The 8,427-nt window shown below is 46.6% G+C and overlaps 1 long non-coding RNA gene across 1 annotated transcript; it reads left to right on the top strand.

Moving 5' to 3' along the window:
• The first annotated feature begins 4,774 nt into the window (after positions 1-4,774).
• LOC125083507 (uncharacterized) lies at positions 4,775-7,265 on the top strand. The gene is made up of 3 exons (XR_007122295.1): positions 4,775-4,828; positions 5,950-6,104; positions 7,124-7,265. It is a non-coding gene; the product is annotated as an uncharacterized LOC125083507 (long non-coding RNA).
• Positions 7,266-8,427: the final 1,162 nt, after the last annotated feature.

Here is an 8,427-nt window from a genome sequence, read left to right on the forward strand (position 1 = left end):
CTTCGTCTTTAAGAGCCAGTAGACACAGGATGGAGTGTATGTTTACTGCACCACGTGCCCACCTCCGCCATCCTGATCGGGCTGCTTACCCAATGCTGGCAGCTCTGTAACCGACTTAGTCATCGAGACACCACCAGTGAGGAAAGTCACTCTGCTGTTTCCCTCTCTGAAGTGAGAGCGCAGCAGATGAAGAGTCACAAAGGGTGGTCCCCGACGGCAGCCATCTGTGGCTGCCAAATGGCTTCCTGTTGAGTTTTAGCACCTGTGTCACCTGTCAGGAGGGACAGATGGGCTACGTGACAGAGGAAGCCCTCATGCGGTATGGTCTACATCCACTGGTGTGATTTATTGGCTTTCCTTGGCGAGTAAATATTTGCAAGGCTGATTCCATGAAGCCTTGACCCACAAGGACTCCTGCCATTTTTGGTGCTCCCCAGCACCCCTTCCCCACAAAAGTATGTGCTCTTCCTGTTCCATGCACTCCTTCTCCCTTCGCCTCCATGCTCCCGGCCATACCACCCCAATCGCAGACTCACTAAAGTGCCTCCTCTAACCCGATCCCTTCCTTCCTCACATGAGTGAGTAATAATTGCGAGGGCAAGGACGTGGGAGGACATGCAAATACCATTCCTTCTTGGTGCCTTGTTCATGGGAGGTGCTCAGAAAATGAGCAGTCAGTGATGGGAAGGAGGGCTGGGGGCACAGATGTGGCAGCTCCCCAGTGTTTTCAAGGCCACGGTAACCGCAGCACAAGGAAGGAGTCAGCTCAGAGCTTCAACAGCCTTTAGGAAGCAGAGGGCCCAACTCAGCATCGCCAGCCCACCAACAGAGCTCCCTTGGACTTCCAAGGGCCACAGGCTGTGAGGACAGGCAGCAGGCAAACCCTTGGCTTGGACAGGTTGACATAAGACAATGGCACACATTGGTACCTGGCAGTTCTCCAGAGACCCAATTTGAAGGGTTTCTTCTGTTTCCTGGTTACATGGGTTCCATGAGGATGTGTAGTCAGTCAGTTGTTGCTGGCTACAGCCCCTTGAAACTCTGGACAGTGACTCAGAGATAAGCCAGAAATAACAATTCATCTGTGGGCATAGGCTAAAGCACTGTGTGTACCTGTAGCAGTGTCCCTGCCATCCCGCCTGGCTCCCAGCCCAGGTGCAAGGGTAGGCCCCCACGTTCTAGCCAACTATAGGCATCCACCTGTTCCCAACTCATGGCATTCCACTGGCATCTGTTGCTGGTCCTGGGGTTGGCATGTGGACTTAGTCAGGCCAAGGAATTAGCATCCGTGCTCGAGAAAACATCAGATTTCTTGAGAGGCACATATCACACAGAGCCCTCATAGCCATTAGCAGCTGTCTTAAAACCACAGAGAAAAACCAGCTCTGGGTAGACACTGACACTGAGCACAGCAGGGTGGACCATCAGAAAGAACTTGTGTATCTAATGCCATCACTGATACCTGGATTGCATCAGGCCTACAGCTGCTCTCCCTTGCCCTCTCCCCGTCACGTCCAATAAGACATTTTCTTATTGTGGACAGCAGTTTGATTCAACATGCTCTGTTCCTTGCAACCAAAAGGACCCTAAGTGATGCTCATCACAGGGCTGGCTGGGGAAGAAGATTCTCCCTGTGGAGAGAGGCAGAAAAAAACAATGCAGTCCAACTCCTGTTTCCAACAATGCGCCTTTCGTGGTAACCTCCTAGAGCACCTGTTTCATGTCGTGACCCCAATCTTCCTCTTAAAAATTCCTCTGTAGAACAGAGGTCAGGGCAAGTATTTAAACAATCCTTCGCCGGGGTGCCTGGGTGGCACAGTGGGTTAAACAATCCTTCATGACATCTTTAGAGATGGTAGCAGGAAAATAAGCCTAGAAAGTAATCTGCAGCTAGACGATCTGGTTCTCAAGATAGGGCTTGGTCTTCCTCAGACTGTCCCTTTAGGTTTCAGTCCGCATTCGCATGCTGGGTACCATCGAGCATCCCAGAGTCCTGCCTTAGAAATCCATGCTTTCTGACATCTAGTCTGGGAGCGAAGAAAAGGCCCCAAGAGGAAGAGGAAGTGTCTCTCCCACCTTCTTAGTTTTCTGTATCAGGTCCTACCTCTTGCTTGAGTGATTGACTCAGAAAAGACCACATCTCTCAACTGTTAAGAAGAGGCACTGCTTGAAGCCACAGCAGCAATAATGAACAACATTGCCAAACAATGAATCCCAGGACGCTGCAGTGATATAAGATATGAGAGCCAGAAGTCAGCCAGAAGGGAGGACACAGGAATTACGACTTTATAAGATATGCATTGCATCACACCTCCTTGCCTGGTTTGGACTCCCAAATCCGCTGGGCCCGTGCCTCTTCGGCCCACACTGAGTACAACACAAAAGGGATATCACAGTCCGTACCCTCCATTCCCATGTTGGCAGTAGAAGACTGGGCGCACTGCCTGGGTTTGACCCTATTTCTCTTACTTGTTGATTGTGTGACCTTAAGCAAGTCATTTGTCCTTTGAGCCTCCGTTTCCTTTCGTGTGAGTCCACTACATAAGTTGTCGTGAGGATTCAAAGGATAAAGTATATAGTGTGCTTGGCACATTACTAGTTTCCCAAACGTGGTAGTTTTAGTTATGAGTAACCCTTCAGCTAGTTTTCCACTACCTTCTGTGACCTGTCTCTTCTAGAGATGCTTATGGCTTTACGACTCTTTCTTCTGTTGGGCTTCTAGGTCACCCTCAGGTTTGACATGCAGCTTATTCTTTGCTGAGTTACTCCACCATGACAACGTCCTACAGACATTTCTGAATGGCCTCTGGTATAGCCAGGCCCAGAACCTGTCCTGTCTAAATGTGTCCTCCTGGGCTACACTCCTATCCATCACATCTAAGCTGGACCAACCCCAAAGCTTTTGAAAGACTCTGGAGATAACCAGGGAAGACTGCCCCTAGGCAAATGAACCCATGAAGCGGTCCCCTTGGAAATGAGGTGCATGGCTCTCCCTTGAGTCTTTGCCGTTTCGATGACATGATGGCATTGAATGGCAAACCATGCTAGCTTGGGATGGAAGCAGGGCTGGGCACTGCCAGCATGGTAAACCGTCTGATCTCTCTTACTAAGGCCCATCTGCCTGAGGTGGATCAGAGCCGACCAAATCTCCTGGGGCTACTAGAACCAGATGCCTCTCAACAGGTTTTGCCATTGATCTTAATAAATACAAGAAGGCAGGAGAAATCCAAAGCAGTCTTGGCCTGGAAGGCTTATGCTCAGACACTCTCACTGTTTCAAATCAATTCAACCAATATTTCCAGGGCATCTCCCATGAGCCTCTCACTGCACTAGGCTCTGGGATTACACAGAGGAGTAAGAGGTATCTCTGTCTTCAAGATGCTTAGCGCTGGAAAGAGAGGAGAAAGGGGGCCACATGAAGGCTGAGTAGGGTAATAAAGTATTACAGGTTCTAAGAGGGGGCTGTAACTAGGGTATAAAGGGCACACTAAAAAAGGAGGGGTCAGTCCTCCTTGGATAGAAGGTCAGAAAAGTCTTCACAGAGGAAGTGACCCAGATATAATTTCCACGAATATTTACTGACTATCAACTTGCACTGATTTCTGGGCTAGAGGATTTCACAGGCATTATCTCATTTATGCTTTACAAAACCCCTGTGAGGTAGATAGTATCATCCCTGTGATTTTTCAAAGATGAGGAAACTCGAGTCCAAAGGACACATGCTAATAAACGATATTGGAACTCTGGTATAATTAGAATTGTCTGACCACCCTGGTAATGGATATCCTAACTTTGAGGGTCTATTTTGCTGATGCACACAAGCTTCAACTGAGCAATTATACCAGTAGATGCCCAGATATGATAGGAAAATTCACGCAAGTGAAACCCACAAACAGAGAAGCGAAGGTAAGTCCTCCTCCTTCATATCCCCACTTCCTTCCTCATTATCTTTCTCAGTTTCAGAAGTCTTACACTTGACAAAAAAAAAAAAAAGCCTCCAAAATCCACTGTGCTTCTCTATTTCATCATGTTGGCCTTGAAACTGATGAAAAGCCTACTGCCAAGGAGGAGGGAATAGGGTGGGCTGGGAAAGGAGGGATAACTGGGGAAGACAGAGGGAGAGGGAAATAGGAGGAAATCCTGGGGGGTTGGTGCTGTGAGGATGCATGCCTAACAGAGGACTGGATGAGTGGAGAGGGTGAGGGGAAGCAGAGAGTATCGAACGGGGACAAGAGGATACAGAGAAGAAAGAGGAGATGGTTGAGAGATCCAGAGAGGATGAGCAGGAAGAACCACAGCCAAGTTCAAAAGGGCGCAGGAGCAGGATGTCCCCATGGTCAGCCAATCCCAGTTTCCTGGCCACAATCCTGTGTCCCAGTCTCTTTGGGAGATACTGTGCTGGGTCCTTAAAAATACAGACTCACATATTAGAAGGACTGTTTTCTGGAGGAAGAGATTCAGCAGGCCTGGTTTCACTTAAACCACAGGCTCTCTGTCCGTAAAAGAGGGGAGCGGGGATCAGCGAGGTGATCCTTCCAGCTCTGGCATTCCAGGATTTCAGGGCCATCCCATCTTCCCTGAACTTGGCTGGAGAGAGAGGAGGCTAAGAGCGTGGGGACTTGAGCCAACTCTGCAGGAGCATGGGAAGAGGCAGCAGCTTTAAGATTGAATCAATAAACAAGCTGCTTCATCAGGAAGGCAATCTTAGTCCTACCCTCATCCATAGAAGTTCCTCAAAACTATTTTGTGCCTTCCCATGTTTCCTTTTCCACAAGCAGATTCAGCTTCTACTGAGTGACAACCCAGAGGCAGAAGAGGTTATGAACATGTGCGTCCCTAGCCCAGGGTGGGAGGCTGAGTTCTATCCTTTGAAGAGATCAATCAAGTCCAGAAGCCAGGAACCTGTAGAGTTACCTTATTTAGGGGGAGAGGGAGGGGAAAGGCTTTGCAGGTATGATTAAATTAAGGCTTTTAAGATGAGGCGATTATCCTGGATTATCCAGGTGGGTTCTAAAGGCGATCACATACATACTTATAAATGAGAGGTGGGGAGATCTGACTCAGAGAAGTCCATTTGAAGCTGCCAGCCTTGAAGACTGATGTGGGTAACACAGCCACAAGCTAAGGAGTGCTGGGAGAGCAAAAACAGATTCTCTCCCCGAGAGCCTCCAGAGGGAGTGCAGCCCTTCAACACACTGATTTCTGCCCAGCAATACTGCTTTTGGACTTCTGGTGTCCAAAACTGAGAGAATACATTTCTGTCATTTTTTTTAAAAGCATTAAGTTTGGGGTAATTTATTACATCAACCCTAGGAAAAAAAAATGCACCCAACCTCCTCCTTCCCCCCACCCCAAACCTACACATTCTGCACACATGTCCCATGTTCTGAGTATGCCATGGGCTGGCTGTTCCCTCAGAGCAACAGAGCCATCTGGACTCTCTGGGCAAGCTGTAAGGAAAAAGCCACAGACTAGGAGGTACGGAGATGACCTGAAATGGAGATCCCATTTTGTCACTTCTTTGGGTAGGAGAGGACTTCATCTCTCTCAGCCTGTTTTCTTGTCTGTGAAATTCAAACGGTAATCCATGACTACTTCCATCACATGAGGACTACATGAGAGAACGGATTTAAAGGTAGTTTGTCATCTTTAAAGCTCTGTCCGTGTACCCTTAATATTTTTCATTAAATCTTGCTTCCTGGGCACAATCCTGGGAAGATCTCTAGCAATATCATCCCACAATCCTTAGGAAATGCAACTAAGAGTCAGGGTGATAGAATCTTCTATGGCCTTTGTTAGCTTACACGTTTCCCAATGCTTGTTCTCTGATTCTGTGATATGGGAAACAGTGGAGAATGTGTGAAAGATCCTGGGGTGGGGGGGCGGTTATTGATGTAAACCCTTTCCCAGCTTCCCTAACCTAGAGTCACGGATGTGCTTTATCCACAGATTGCTCAACACCATAAAGAAAATCCTAGGTGTGTTCATGACCTCTGCACCACCCTGATGAAAGTACCTGGCATGAGTCTTATCACTTGTGGGCAATGTCTTATTTGCTTTGTGTCCCCAGTGCCTAGCATGGTAGACCCAGTAAATGTTGGTGAGTGAAGGAATGGACTGATGTATGAATGGATGCGTGCATGAGTGAATGAATGAGTGTGTGAATGAATGGAAATGAGTCTTGAACATGCACAGAACCTTTCAGCCACAAACTTCTCATGTCCATTAATACTATCTCTGTCTACATGAAACCTCCATCCCACCATCTCACATTGTCTATCTGGATCTCTGTTCTGAGCTTGGCTGGGACACATTCTAGCAGGTCTCAATCCAAGAGTCCCTTCATATATATATATATATATATATATATATATATATATATATATTCTGTGGTGCTCCCCTGAATCTCCTGCTTAGTATCTGTAATGGGTTTCCAGCCACTGCTTTGGGCCCCACAGATACAGTAGCAGTAGCAGCCTGTCCTGGTCACCCAGAGGGCAGCACCCTCTCTGTCCCACATTCTGGTAGACCGCCCATCTGCACCTCGGACCAGCAGCAGCACAGACTTAGGGTCCCCCAGCTCCCCTCCTGCCAGGTCTAAACTCTGTCACCTGGGCTGCTGGGGTCCCATTACGGTTCCCCCAGATTCCAATAGAAATATACTTGGGAGGGAGGACCAAACATTTCTGTAGATCAAATGGGATCAGAGAAACCTGATGTTTTTCTTTTATATTAGATGTTACAGCAGTCCATGCTCATTGCATAGAACTTGAAAAGTACATAAAAGCACAAAGTATTAGAAAAAAGTCATCATAATTCCACTCTCTAGGGTCAATCACCATTAACATTCTGCTGCATTTCTACGCAGTCATTTTTCTATAATTCTTATGTAATTTAGATCACAGAATACATGCAATTTAAACTTTGCTTTCTAAATGTAATATTTAACACAAACCATTTTTTCACATCGCCAAAAATACTCCATAGATATCATTTTTAGTGGTTGTATAACATTCTTCAGTCCAATATTAATAATGATTTACAGGCATAATCCAGAGTTGGCCTTCCCTCAGTGCTTTAACTGAGCCCTGTTTTCTTTGTTCCCTGGAGAATCCATTTGCAGAACCCAGCAGCATCTCCTCGAGCTCTCTAAGAAGGATTAGATCATTCCAGAGCCACAATGAGCATGAGCAGTATAGACCTTCACTGAAGATTTCACAGCAAAGATAAAAGAAAGATTCTACATTGTATATCCTACAACAAATAACTTTAAAAAACACATCCCTTCGACTTCTGATTTATATTACGCCCCTGTGTGGCCGGAATGCCAGCAGGAGTTTTCTTGTTTTTGTTTTTCCTGGTCCTTCTTTCCTTCTTCCTAGATACCACTCCCTCAACCCCATTATATTTTTAAATTACTGTTATAAGAGCTCCTAGCTTCCCAGCGGGACTTGGGAAAGCAAAGGGTCTCTGAATACTGTGACCCACCTACCTTCTGTAGAAGGCAATTTAGTGAGAATCATTTGATACTTGAATAGGGCTTAAAATAAACCAGTCCATCTCTACTACTTCCACCGACCTCACCTATCATCATCAAAGTACTTCTTCCAGACATGTAAAATGCTTTCCCTAGGAATAAATGACTTTCTCAGTTTCATTAAACTGGTATATAATAAATCCTTCTTGATTTTTTTTCTCATGGGACCAATTCTTTCTTATTTAGATCTGAATAAGAAAAAAAGTTGTTTTAGGAGGAAAGGGAAAACTGCCCGTGCAAATATAGAACTTGATACCCAGAAAACCATGGTACTTACCAATTCTCATCAAGGATTATTTGATTGGGGGAAAGAGGAGATATAATTTAAATAAAAGAATTTCAGTGTGTAGTTATACTTGGTGAAAGAGAGTAGCAGCGGCCTAAAAGCAAGCCAGGAGGTGTGTTCTGTCCATAGGGAAGGTCCCTTCACTGTCAACAGTAGTCTCTGTCCCTGAATGCCTGGAGGCCCCCTTTGCAAGGGAGCTGCCCAGAACTCTAGGTCCAGTAGAGCTCAGCTCATTTCCAGAAAGCCATAGCAAATTGGGGTGTGCTCACAGGGAAGCTAAAATAACCATTTGAAGGGCTAGAAGAAAAGACTGAAAGAAGGGGACATTGGCTCCATGGTAAGCCGCTGGGGACAGCAGAAGGGGTTGAGGTGAAGACATATGGGTGTGACACGGTCAATCCTCAGAGGCTCTATGAAACGGAAGAGCCAGTTGGTCCCAGAGAACACAGCTCCAGGTGGGAGATGAAGGATGCTCTGCTCTCTGAGCGGAGCATTCATTTGTTTGTGAACATGAAAATACACCACTCTCCTGGAAGCCGGGTAGCCAAAAGGGCGCACCGAAGAGCTCTCCTTCCCCAGGGTGACTGTGCTTAGTGGGTGGGAA

Source organism: Lutra lutra, chromosome 1 (genome assembly GCF_902655055.1).
Source record: "Lutra lutra chromosome 1, mLutLut1.2, whole genome shotgun sequence".
Classification (NCBI taxonomy): domain Eukaryota; kingdom Metazoa; phylum Chordata; class Mammalia; order Carnivora; family Mustelidae; genus Lutra; species Lutra lutra.